We start from the raw sequence: 14,414 nt of genomic DNA on the forward strand, positions 1-14,414 counted from the left end.
CAAATTTTCCCTGAGAATAGCTTCTTGTGGCTTCATATTTTGTTTTGCATAAGGAACAATGTGAATCTTGGTAAAAGAAAAACAAAGCAAAACATTAACAACATAGAACACTCTCCTATTTAAAATATGAAGAAGATGCCACAAATCTCCCAATCTTCCTTTTATAGAATTTAATAAAAGCAAGATAAATTTGGTGTTTTTTTTAAAGCCAGATATAACTGCTGGTAGTATGCTACTATTTATTTTGTTAATTCAGCAATATTTCGAGTGAGACCCAGATACTATAGCATTTAAAAATAATGCAACCTTGCTCCCAATGCAAGTGGCAAGAGCGAGAGGTCTCCATGGAGCTTTGCTAAAGGGGGATAAAAAAAGAAATTAAAAACCATCCACTAATGTACTGGCAAGTAATGAAATAAGAATCTGACACTTGGTGCATTGAAATGCAAACAAGATGTCCCTGTGTTACCCGGGCAATTCATCATAAAGGCCGGTGCATTTCTGCTTATTATACATGAGGTGCAGTGAATTATTACCAGGCTGGTTCTTCTAACAAACTTTTCAAACTATGAACACGATAGGGTCAAAAAGAGATTTATATATGTGTTTGTGTGTGTATACACTCGTGCTAGGATATACACACAGAAGTGTATGTTTCTCTGCTTGTGAGTACATGGGGAGCCAAATATTACAAATGAGAAATTTAGGTGATGACCCAGGTATTTAGAACCATTCTATCTCTGTATATATGTATGTATACATACACACACATATATATACATATCTTTTTTTATGTGTAAGCACTATGCAGATGTGTTATCTCTAGATAAAATGAAATATATTGTCAAGTAACACCAACCCAAACAGGTTTTTGAGAAATGTGTCACAAGCAGAGTTTTGATGGGTTAAGATGATCTTGGAAACCTATTGTTGGAGTTATTGCATCTTTATACCTAAAGAAGGAGTTGGAAAAGAAATGGATACAAAGAGATTTAAAAACAAAAACTAGACAAAAACTCTAGACGTGATCACTAGGTGCTTGGGATTTTAGAGAAAATGTTTGGATCACAGGTATATCTGCCTGAACATGCATCAATCCATTCCCACCCACAATGGGAGGACAGCTTTTTGTTGGGAGAGGACTGCAGAAAATAAATGCTTTGACTCTTTTTATTATCTTATGTTTTAGTTAAACAAAACCCTGAAACTTTAATGTATTTGTGGGGTGGTGTGTATATGTATGTGTAAGATTAGAGTTGGGATTTGGGCATGCGTCTGGCAACTACTTGCAGTTAGGTGAGAATATATGTCAATGAGAGCATTCCAGGGGGGAAAGCAGAAATTAAATTTTACAGGTGTTACTCATCAAAACTCTATAGAGTTGGTACTGTTGTTAACATCATGGCATAGATGGGAAAATTGAGGCACAGGAATATTAAGCGAAGTACCCAATTAGAAAGTGGTAGAGCTGGGATTTGTGTTAAGTGTCTGACTGCTGTCAAAGCCTTTGCAGCTCCCAAGGAGGGAAGAATTAGAAGACAAACAACACTGTGGGCCATGAAAGAAAATTCAGTAATGGCTCCCAGGCAGGTGGATTGGGATTCAAGGTGCTCCCTTCTGCTTTCAGTGGGAGTGAAACAGGGGATGGTGAGTGCTATGGTTTCAATGTCAATTTCAACTCAGGTCGAAACTTAATTGCCGTTGTAACAGTATTAAGAGGTGGTACCTTTAAGAGTGCTTAGGTCATGAGGCCTTTGCCTTTATGAATGGATTAAGGCTGCTATCTCGGGAGTGGTTTAGTCATAACAAAAGTGGGGATTTTGGCCTCCATTTCCTCTGTCTCGTGTGCTCACTTGCCCTTCACCATCTTGTGATGGAGCACGAAGGCCCTCTCCAGATGCTGAAGCCATGTTCTTGAACTTCCCAGACTCCAGAACTGTGAGAAATAAATATCTTTTTTTAATACATTACCTGGTCTGTAGTATTCTGTTATAGCAGCTAGAAAATGGCCTAAGACAGTGTGAGTGAGAGAAACAGGAAGAAGTTGGGGGGAGGGGGTCACAGTGATTTCCCTAAGAAAATTTCTGGTCATATCTCACGTCTCCTAAACCAATTTCATTACAGGATCTGGCACAAGGTTGGCACATAAATGAAATAAATAAATGGAGATTCAAATGGAATACACAGAAAAATATCTGGAAGGATATACAACCAAGTTCCAATAATAGTTATTACTGGGGAATGAGAATGTGGCGAGAGAGAAACAGGAGGTTTTTTATTTACGTTATTTACACGCCTCAGTTTTATTTGTAATCTATGATAGTTCAAATAGGGTTGGAGTTTCCATTGTTTAGTTAATATTTTTCTAAAGCATTGATTCTCATACTTGGCAGATCACTGGAATTTCCTGGGGAGCTTTTAAAACAGGCACATTCCAGAGCTGAACAGGACCCAGGGAATCAGAATCTCCATGGTGGGTCCAGGGATCTCTGATTAAAAAGTTCCACATATGATTCTGAGGATGAGCCACATTTGGGAACAGTTGGTCTACTTAAGATAAACCGTTTAAAGCACCTTCCAGCACTTTGGAAAGACTTAATTCCATATAAGCAGTTGATACACTAATTACAAATTTGCCTTATCTAGTCATTAATTTAGGTTCCCTAAGGACTACTCTGAATCCCTTGGATTAAAGGAGTAGTTGAATCTAGTTAACCTAGTTCTGATTAGTATATAGCTATAAAATAGAAAAACATATTTTCTGAAAATATTCTACAATTAATTTTTATTACCAATGTAAGACTAGTCTTTTCTATAATTAGTGAACAATGCTTTATTTTTACTGGTAGATTCCCTGATTTTAACATGAGAAAATGGAATCTCAAATAAATGAAAACACTTGCTTAAGAATATGTAGCTGGTTAATGGCTGATCCAGGACAAATGCAAAACCTGCACTGTGATAGGCACTGGTGGGTCAATGACAAATAATATGGGGTTCCAATGTTCCAGGAACTTAGGGTCTAGTGAGGGAGTCTGACAGGTGTTGTGACCACGACTTTCAGTCAACAGATCCAAGACACCTGCAGCCTAGAGTGGGTAACAATAGAAGTAGTAGATTGATATCATTATACAGCCTGGTGCCCAGAAACGAACCTGTCTTAATTTTTCCAGGACAGAACTTAATTTCTATTTTGAGCCTTATTCTGATAGTAATTGAATAATTTTAATCAATACAAGTAATCTTGCTCAGTTCAGGATTTTCTGCTCCTCTGCTTCAATGGAGTTGCCATTGAGTTCTGGGGGTCTGAAGAATGCTGAGGTATTGGGGGATGGAGAGATCCTAGTGTCATCTTCCACCTTGCATCTCCTGAGCATCTTATTTCCATTTGGTTCCTAAGGGCTGGTTTATGTAGACTGCAGCTGTGCCTTTTTATCCTAACCACAAGGTTTCTTCAAGTCTGGGTCATCCTTAGCTACTCCCACTGCTCTTCTGATTGTCCCCAGACAGTTGGTGGTTCCATGCACTGTGCTAGAAAGCTGAAGGACTCCAGGAGATGGTTTCAGACCTATCTGCTGGGAACCTCACTTGGCCATTTTCTACTTTTTTTTACATGATGCTGGGCTTAGGGAAATTCTATGAGTTTTGCCAAATACTGCACCCAGCCTGGGAATTGAGCATAGATCTTCCTTACTCTTGTATTCCCAAGTAGCATTGAGAATTCTCTTAAACATACTGCTTCCAAAAGACTTGGCTTGATGTGTGTGTGGGTGAGTGGAGGTGGGAAAGTAAATGGCTTGGAAACTCCTCTCAGGGACCCACCAGGGTTTGAATTTCTTCCTTCCCACTTAGTGACAATGATACTGGCTTTTGATATCCCAATATTCTTATAGGGGAACTTATTTTTGAGCAGTATGATGTCAATGTCAATGTGTTTCCCTTTGATCTTTGCTCCTCTTTGCCTCACTTTCCAGACTGTAGATTATACAGAATAGTATGCAGCTTACTGTGGGTGGGGATTAGAATAAAATGTCTTTGCATGACCACATGCATTCTTTTAAGTCTTTTAATGGCATAATCTATGCCTTGATTCCTTCGGAGTTTTGAATGTCAATGCCCTCCAACCAAGACTATCCAGAACACATGTATAGTTGAATAAATTGGGTTTATTACTTGGTGCAGTGAGCACATACCATAGGGAATTGGGACGTTGTTATTAAGAAGGTGTTAGAAAGGACTTATAGGATTTGGGTTTGTGTTAAGAGATTTTGGAAAGGGTTTAAGGAAATAGAGTTTTGCTCTGGATTGGATGCTGCCAGGAAGTAGGGTAATTCTATGATTGGGCATCTTAATACATTTTATCTAGAAGGAGGGAAGAATAGATGGAAGCTAAAGCTATAATTGGTAAAGAAGCGGCAGACACTCATATTAGCTAGGAGAGGGAGATGGGTATTTTTGTGGCTTTGACATGTTCATGTTTTGTCTGTGTTCAGACATCCTTATGGAATGGTCTTGTTTTTGTCTGGATGCAACGTGGTCATCAGAGTAGCCTTATATGATGTTGATGTGCTATGAAATTATTTCTGTTTAATAGGAGGACACCCAGACCTACGTGTGGGTTCCAGGCCAGCTCCTAGCAAAACCAAGGCCAGGTTTCATAATATGCCAATAATATCAACCTAGTTGATAGCTCCCAAATGTCAGGGCTGCTTTCTTTTTTCTCAGTATATGAAAGCTTGAAAATCCAGGTTTATGTTTCCCAAATGGGTTTTTGGAATGCAAAAGCCAAAAATGAGTCACTTATATTTTCCTATGTTCCTAAAGTCTAGCTCCTCAACGAGAAGAACTTTGAGGTACCAGGGAATCCTAAAGAAAATCTCATCAATTAAAATATTAAAACATTATCCTATCTGCACAATGACATTACCAGATGGTTGGTGCGATGATGGAGGTAGCACCATGAAGGAGGACTCTGGCACAGCCTCTTCCTGGAAGAGATGACGTTTGAGATGGCTTTTTCTGTCAGAGAAAGGGAGACGGAAGAAAAATATTCTATGAAGAAAGAAAAGCATGCATTGGCCGTGCTGGGGAAAAGACAAACCAGTCATAGTGCTTGCTTTGCTCACAGTCTGTCCTAAGTAAAAGCAAGAGATCTCATCCCTATTCAAAGCTGATTGGCCCTGAAGTGCCTACTGACTCACAGGCAGACACTTGGTAGGTGGGTCAGTAACCTGTGAGTTTGCCCTGCACATGAAGAGGAGCTGGGCCAATCAGACTGCCTCTTTCTCAGGAATGTGGGCTAGGAAATGCCAGCAGAAAGAGGCCGTGAGGAGCGAAGTTTGAAGCTGAAGTGCTGTGTGCACAGAAGCCTTGAGGAAGAGTGGGAGCCAAGAGGGGTTGTGGAGAGTCAAAGTTATGAGGAAGCAGGGACTGGAGGCAGAGAGATGGCAGGTTGAAAGAGTAAGTGGTGGGGTGGCTGTAACAGACAAATCATAGGGAGAGAAGACACTTAACATAGCAGAGTCTTATTAGCCCGGAGTAGCAGAGTGGCAATTACTCACTCCTGTGCCTCCCCTTTTTCTGCTGGCAGGGGCTGACTTGACTAGAATCTCTGTTCCTGAACTTCAGGTCCTTTCCTCTTCCTCACCTTCACATACATCCTTACAGTTCTCTTCACCTCCTAACTGAGACTTATTTGAGTTACTTGAAAGAGCCCAACTAAAGAAAGAGTAGAGAGAAGCAGGGACCAGACCTAGGTTAGTGCCATCTGCTAAGACCTGGGATGTATAAATGCCCTGTCAGAGCTCGTTCAATTTTAAGTGACAGAAAACCCAATTCGATTTGTTTTAAGACCAAAAAGCAATGTATTGTCTCACACAGCTGAAAAAGCCAGGGCCAGTTAGCTTTAGCCATGCTGGATTCAGGGGCTCAGACAATGTCAGCAAGACTGTCTCTGTCTGTGTCTCTGTTCTCTTTTTCTCCGTGTTATCTTCTGGCTGTTCTCTAGGTTTATATCCTATGGACAGTGTCTTCTTCCTAGTTTCTCTGGCAAAAGTCTGGGGAATGAGGATTGGACCAACTTGAATTCCAGACCTGTCCCTGAACAAATTTCCATGGCTGGCAGGACTTGGTGGATTGGTGGGACCAGCCTTTTCTGTCAGGGATAAGACCAAAGGCAGATGCTGGGTGGGCAAATTTAGCAGATGTCCACCACACTGACCATAAATGTGCACATGTGCATTTGAAAGCATTCATTATTTCCAGCCACCAGGAAATGAGGAGTCTAGAGAAGAAGGAAAAATATACAGTTATTATCTGGACATGAATACATCTTTAAACTTGAATAAAAATTAGTTTGGAAACCAATATATATTTAATTTGTTTTCATTACTTTTTTCATCTTTCAAAATAACTTTGGAACTTCATATAATTGTTGGTATGCAATGATTTGGGGGAAAGGGGTCATAGGATCATGAGAAAATTATCCTGTATGCACCTACATTATGGTATAGCAGAATAGGTCCTAAAGTGGAAAGGGTTAAATCTGGTCATGCTACCTACCAGCTTGAGTCATTTAATCCCTCTGGCCTCAGAATCTAATTGGGGATAGTCATCTTGCAGTGTTGTTGGTGAGAGTTAAATGCAAGATAAAATATTTGGCACATGGGAGGTGCTGACAATGGTAACTGGTTTATCAGGAGTCTGCTTCATGGCTACGTGGATCAGCACTCCAAGATCTTCACACTTTGAGGCAATGCACACGCCATCATTTCAGACCCTCTGTCAGATTTCTCTGCCTGAGTCTACACTCAGCCTATTTTAGGTAAAGAAAAATCCTGGTGGAAATTAGTTGACCATGAGCACTTTGAAAACTACAGGTTGAATTGGGCAGATAGCAAGTCAATAATTAGCTGGGTCCAAAACAGTCTGATTGTGATTAGAGAAAATATATGTCAGAGAGAATGCAACATTTTTATTTTCCAAACCAGTCTGTGCATGTGACTATAACCTCCTGTTATAAATGGCATTCTAAAACCTTATGCCTAGGCTTTTGTAAAGCAGCCCTAGAAAGAGTGTTTGTGCATGTATGCATACGTATTTGTGTGCACCCATGTTTTGTGTGAGCAAGAGGAACAGTGGCATTGCTGAAGGGGCCATGAAGCTGGGAACAGAGGCGTATGAGAGCTCTGGAAGGTGATAAGATCCTTACTAAACCCATGACTGGTACCTGGGAATGACTGAGGGTCTTGGGTACCACTTGAGGCTGCCCTTGCTGTGGCTGTCCACCATAGAAACAAAGCCCAAAGAAAACATCTAAATGGGGGAATTCACAAGGTAATTTTGAGTAGAACCTTGTAGCCACCAGTACAATAAGAGTCAGTGGGAACCTGGCTTTGTAGCTCGTGAGCTAAGCACAGGGCTGGAGCTCTGCTGCTGTGTTGTTTATGCAACAATACATTTCCTGACTCATTCTTCCAAGCCAGGTGAGGGATCCGCTGGATAAATGGGCTCCAAATCAAAGCAGTTTTATTTCTTCCCTCCTGATTTGTATGCACTTTATTCCCTTTTCTTACCTTATAGCGCTAAATAGAAGTTACAGAATTATGTTTACTAAGAGTGGTAAGAGCAGATGTTCTTGCCTTATTACTGATCTCATGGGGAATGTGTTTAGTCTCTCACCATTAAATATGCTGTGAGCTGTAGAGGTTTTTTTGTTTATGTTCTTCATATGGTTAGGCTTTATGTCCCCACCTAAAACTCATCTTGAATTGTAATCCCCATAGTCCCCACGTGTTAAGGGAGAGACCAGGTGGAGGTAATTCAATCATGGGGGCAGTTTTCCCCATGCTGTTCTCGTGATAGTGAGTTCTCATGAGATCTGATGGTTTTATAAAAGGCTCTTCCCCTTTTGCTTAGCCCTTTTCTTCCCTGCCATCTTGTGAAGAAGGTGCCTTGCTTCGCCTTTGCCTTCGCCATGATTTTAAATTTCCTGAGGCTTCCCCAGCTGCGTAGAACTGTGAGTCAATTAAACCTCTTTCCTTTACAAAGAGGAAAGTTCTTTATAGCAGTATAAAAACAGACTAATACAGTTCTTTATCAACTTGAAGAAGTTATCATCTATTCCTGTTTGTAGAGGGTTTTCTTTAAAATCATAAATGGATATTGGATTTTTGTTCGGTGCTTTTTCTGGATTGATTAATATGATCATGTAATTTTTCTTCTTTAACTTGTTAATGTGGTATGGTTTTATACATATGGTGGAAATTACATTGCTTAATTTCGAGTTTTGAAACAGCCTTGCATACCTGAAAAAACCTCTCTTGGTCATGTATATAATTCGTTTTGTATAATACTGAATTCTATTTACCAATGTTATGTCAAGGATTCTTGCATCTATACTAATAAGGAATATAGGCTGGTCATTTTTTTGTATTGCCTTGTCTGGATTTGGCATCAAGGTAGTACTAGCTTCATAAAATAAATTGGGAAGTGTTTTCTCCTCTTCTGTTTTCTAGAAGAGATTGTGTACAACTGGTATTAATTCTTCCTTAAACATTTAGTATAATTCTCCAGTGAAATCACCTGGGCCTGGGGATTTTTTTTTGGTAGCTTTAGAAATTATGAATTTAATTTTCTTAAGAGTTATAAGGCTATTTAAATGATTTATTTCATATTGAATGAGTTGTGATAGTTTGTGTTTCTTGAGAAAGTGGGACATTTGGTTTATTGCCATATGCATGTTGTAGAGTTGTTCATAGCATTCCCTTATTGTTCTCTTGATGTCTGCAGGGTCTGCAGTAATATTGCCTCTTTAATTACTGATGTTGGTAATTTGTACATTCTTTTTTTCCTTCTTAGTCTTGATATAGAATTGTCATTTTAATTGATCTTTTCAAAGAACCAGCTGTGTGTTTCATTAATTTTTTTTTCTATTTCCAATTTCATTGATTTCTGCTTTTATCTTTATTATGTTTTTCTTTCTCCTTGCTTTGGGTTTAATTTGCTCTTCTTTTTCTAAGTTCTTGAATTGGAAGTTTAGATTATGGATTTGAGACTTTTCCTTTTTTCTAATATATGCAATTAATGCCATAAAATTTCATTTATGTACTGCTTTAGCTGTGTCTCACACATTTTGATATGTTGTGCTTTCATTTTCATTTAATTCAACTAATTTGCAGTTTCCCTTGAGACTTTATCTGGGATTCATGCATGTGTGTTCCTTGAATATTTTCTTGTTATCTGTTATTAAACTTTAGCTGATTCCATTGTAGTTGTAGAACATATTCTTTGACTTCAATCCTTTTAAGTTTGCTGAGGTTCATTTTATGGTCCAGGACATGGCCTATTTTGGTATATGTTCCATGAACACTTGAAAAACATGTGTATTCTGTTGTTGTTGGGTGGAATGTTCTGTAAGTATTGAATAGATTCTATTGGATAAATGTGTTTTTGAGTATTTTATATCTTTTCTGTCTAGTTGTTCTATTAATTGCTGAAGACGGGTGGTGAACTCTCCACTATAATTGTGGATTTGTCTATTTATCCTTCAGTTTTGCTTCACATATTTTCAGCTCTATTATTTGCTTCATATACATTTAGAATTGCTATGTCTTCTTGGTGGATTGACCCTTTTTTCATTATTTAATATCCTTTCCTGTTGCTGGTAATTTTCTTTACCCAGAAGTCTACTTTATTTGATATTAATATCACTTCTGATTTCCTTGATTAATGTTTGTATGATACAAGGATAAAAGGATAGTTTCCTACCCTTTTACTTTCAACTTGTCTGCATTATTACATTTGAACTGAGTTTCTAGTAGATAACATAGAGTTGGGTCAGGTTTTTAGGCCCCCTCTGCCTAAGAAGCATACTGTTGTGGCAGAAAGTGAAGGGGAACCAGCATGTCACATAATGAGAGCAGAAACAAGAGACACAGAAGGGAGTTGCCACAAACTTTTAGACAACGAGATCTTGTATGAACTCAGAGTGAGAACTCAGTCATTAGCATGAAGACAGCACTAAACTCTTCATGAGGGATCTGTACCCATGATTTAAATGCCTCCCACTCAACACTAGGAATCACACCTCAACATGAGATTTGGAGGGATCAAACGTCCAAACCATGTCATTGACCTTTGGGAGTTTGATTATTAAATATCTTGAGGTAGCCTTATTTGGATTAAATCTGCTTTGTGTTCTATAACCGTCTTGTGCTTATTTTTAAAAACTTTCTATTTTTAATTTTTTTGGGTACATAGTAGGTATATATATTTATGGGGTACATAAGATGTCTTGATACAAGCATATGATGTGAAATAAACACGTCATGGAGAGTGGAATTTTCATTCCCACAAGCATCTATCTTTTGGGTTACAAATAATCCAATTACATTCTTTTAGTTATTTTAAAATGCACAAGTAAGTTATTGCTGACTATAGTTACCCTGTTGTGCTATCAAATAGTAAGTCTTATTCATTCTTTTGAACTATTTTTTTGTATCCATTAATCATCCCCCTCCCCCCCCAGCACCCCCCCCCCATTACCCTTCCCAGTCTCTGGTAACCATCCTTCTACTCTCTACATCCATGAGTTCAATTGTTTTGATTTTTAGATCCCACAAATAAGTGAAAACATGTGATGTTTGTCTTTCTGTGCCTGGCTTGTTTCATTTAACGTAATAATCTCCAGTTCCATTCATGTTGTTGCAAGTGACTGGATCTCATTCTTTTTTATGGGTGAGTAGTACTTTATTGTGTATATATACCACATTTTCTTTATCCATTCCTCTGTTGATGGACACACAGATTGCTTCCAAATCTTAGCTATTGTAGACATGCTGAAACAAACATAGGGGTACAGATATCTCTTAACACACTGATTTCCTTTCTTTGGGGTATATACCTAGCATTGGGATTGCTGGGTCATATGGTAGCTCAATTTTTAGTTTTTTGAGGAAAATCCAAATTGTTTTCCCTAGTGGTTGTACTAATTTACATTCCCACCAAATTTTCAAGGGTTCACTTGTCTGCACATCCTCACCAGCATTTGTTATTGCCTATCTTTTGGATATAAGTCATTTTAACTGGGGTGAGATGAAAACTCATTGTAGTTTGATTTGCATTTCTCTGATGATCAATGATGTTGAGTACCTTTTCATATTCCTGTATGTCAGTCATATGTCTTCTTTTGAGAAAAGTCTATTCAAATCTTTTTTCCATTTTTTTGGTTTGGATTATTAGATTTTCTCCTATAGGGTTGTTTGAACTCCTTATATATTCTGGTTATTAACCGCTTGTCAGATGAATAGTTTGCAATTTTTTTCTTCCATTCTGTGGGTTGTCTCTTCACTTTGTTGTTTGTATCCTTTGTTCTGCAGAAACTTTTTAACTTGATGTGATTTCATTTGTCCATTTCTGCTTTGGTTGCCTGGGTGTGTGTAGAACCATAGCACACAGTGTTATAATTTTTGCTTCAACTATCAATTACAATTTAGATAATACAAGAGGAGAAGAAAAGTCTGCTGTTACTTCCCATGTCCTTTCTTCTTTCCTGCTGTTCCAAGGTTCCTTGAAAAACTCATTTCCTTTCTCTTCAGAAAATTTTCTTGAGCCCTTTTTTAGTATAGGTCAGCTGATGACAAATTCTTTTACTTTATTTCATCTGGGTGTCTTGATTTTTCCTTCATTCTGGAAGGATATTTTTGCTGAGTATAGAATTCTGTACTAAAGTATATAGGTTGACAGTTTAAAAGAACCTGGTACTCTTAGTTATTTTTCTTGATCCTTTCCCTCCCAGCCTCCATCCTCTGCGAGGCCCCAGTGTGTGTCTTTCCCCTCTATGTGTCTATGTGTCTTCGTCGTTTAGCTCCCACTTATAAGTGAGAACATGTGGTATTTGGTTTTCTGTTCCTGCATTAGTTTGATGAGGATAATGGCCTCAAGATCTATCCATGTTTTTTTAAATTTTAATAGCTTTTGGGATACGAGTGGCTTTTGGTTACATGGATGAATTCTATAGTGGTGAATTCTGAGATTTTAGTGTAACTCTTACCTAGTGACCACTGATTTTAAATAGGCACTGGACGTTGTCTGAAATCTTGTTCTCCTCCCTAGTGGGTTCAGTTTCTACTCTCCCAGATGACTTTTCTTTCCTTCTCAAACTTTCTGAAACACCTCTCTTTCTTTTCTTTTGGTTAGTGACCTCACTGCCTCCTTCAGGAACACTGTTGTTTCTCTAGAACCAAATCTCAAGCCCTGTAATGACATTTTCTGTCTTCTATTACAGTGGAAGAAGCATCTCTCAATGTGTGCTAGAATACTTCTCCCCTCAACTTTGTTCATGTGACCATTCTTTTTCTCCTCCCTACATCTTAGTGTCTCTCTTGCTACTAGATAATTCCTTAAAGCCCATGTACACGTGCTCAAATACTTTCCATCTCAAAAATGTAAAAAGCCAAATAAAACCCATGCCTTCTTTGATAACAATTCCCTCTCTAGTCACAATTCTATCTGTGCTCCTTTACTGAGCAAAACTTGTTGAGTTGCCTACTCTTGCTTTTCTTCATTTTCTTATTTCCCGTCTAAGAGTTAAATATTAAAAGAAAATCAAGGCCGGGCGCGGTGGCTCATGTCTGTGATCCCAGCACTTTGGGAGGCCGAGGCGGGCGGATTTTGAGGTCAGGAGATTGAGACCATCCTGGCTAACACGGTGAAACCCCATCTCTACCAAAAATACAAAAAATTAGCCGGGCATGGTGGCGGGCGCCTGTAGTCCCAGTTACTTGGGAGGCTGAGGCAGGAGAATGGCATGAACCTGGGAGGCGGAGGTTGCAGTGAGCCGAGATCGTGCCACTGCACTCCAGCCTGGGCGACAGAGCGAGACTCTGTCTCAAAAAAAAAAAAAAAAAAAAAAAAAAAAAAGAAAGAAAATTAAAATTAAATTATATTATGAAACATTGAAAATAAATGGAGAGGCTTTTTCATTTTTCAATCTACTGACTTTTGCCTCCATCCCTGTATTGATACTGCTCTTGTCAAGATCACTCATGACTGTGTTGCCAGCTCTTAATATACCTTTATCCTCATTTTACTTGTTTCTCTGCTAGTTTCTGTGACACCATTCTTTCCTGGTTTTACTTCTACCTTTCCTGCTTTTCCTTCACTGCACCCCCCAGATCTACCAGGAGTTCACCAGGCTCAGTCCTGCCTTTTTTTCTTTACACACTTTCTCTCTTCACAATTTCATTCAGTCTTATGGCTTAGATACCTTCATATACTGGCAACTTCCTAGTTTATATTTCAATTTCTGACCTCTCCTCTGTGCATTAGGGTCAGATATCTCATTGCCTGATTGACATCTCCACTTGGATATTTAATCGGCCTCCCAGACTTAACAGCCACAATTTAGTTAAACTCTGGATCCCTGACATCCTTCTCTACCACCTCTACCTCTATAACCTTCCTTAATCAGTGTTCTGAATCTCTGTAAATGTTGTCCTCTGAGCTGCTTAAGCTTCAAACCTAGGAGTTACTTTAATTCTTGTCTTTTTCTCACCCCCATTCAAAACATTAGTGAATCCTTTAAAATATGTCTTGAGTGTGTTGGCCTCTCTGTCTTCAGTGACTTCACCCTAATCCAGGGCATCACTTCTCTCTCCTGGACCACTGTCAACAACCTCTGTGGTCTCTGTTTCTACGCTTGCTCCTCTGTGAAACCAGAGTCTTTGGCTTAATATGGACAAAGATTAAAACCATAGAAATCTACAGTAATAACAAACTGATATACATCTCCTCAAATGAACAAATGTTAACATTCAAGCATTTTTATCAGATTTATTTTTCTTGAATAAATAAAATAATAATTGAGCTAAACTCCTTTTTGTACCCCTCTACCTAACGTCATTCCTTTTCCTTCTTTCATTGATGCAACCACTATGATGAACTTTGTGTATGCCTTTCTTGCCCAAGCTTTTATACTTTTATTTCCCATATTTGTATCCAGTCTCTGGCATTGTTATGTCTAATATTGTTTTGCCTATTTAAACATTTATATATTAGTAGAGATCAAATTCATTTCATTACTGAATAGAATTGCATTAGACAGACATATCTTATTTTACTTATTCATCCATCAATACTTCATTGCCTTTAATCTTTTATTGTTACTCACAGTGACACTATGTGCAGACTTAGACATGTCTTCTTGTGCAAGATTCCAGAATTTCTGTGGCAGAAATGCAGGAATGAATGGAAATACTGGATCATATGGTATATGCATTTTCACTTTTACCTGAAATTGTCAAACTGCTCTCCAAATGACAGATCATTTTTGCCAGCAGTCTGAGTGTTCTCATTTCCCTATAGTCTCCAACACCTGATATTGTCTGACTTAAAAAATATTTGATAATCCAAAA

Source organism: Pongo pygmaeus, chromosome 2, assembly GCF_028885625.2.
Source record: "Pongo pygmaeus isolate AG05252 chromosome 2, NHGRI_mPonPyg2-v2.0_pri, whole genome shotgun sequence".
NCBI classification, from domain to species: Eukaryota; Metazoa; Chordata; class Mammalia; order Primates; family Hominidae; genus Pongo; species Pongo pygmaeus.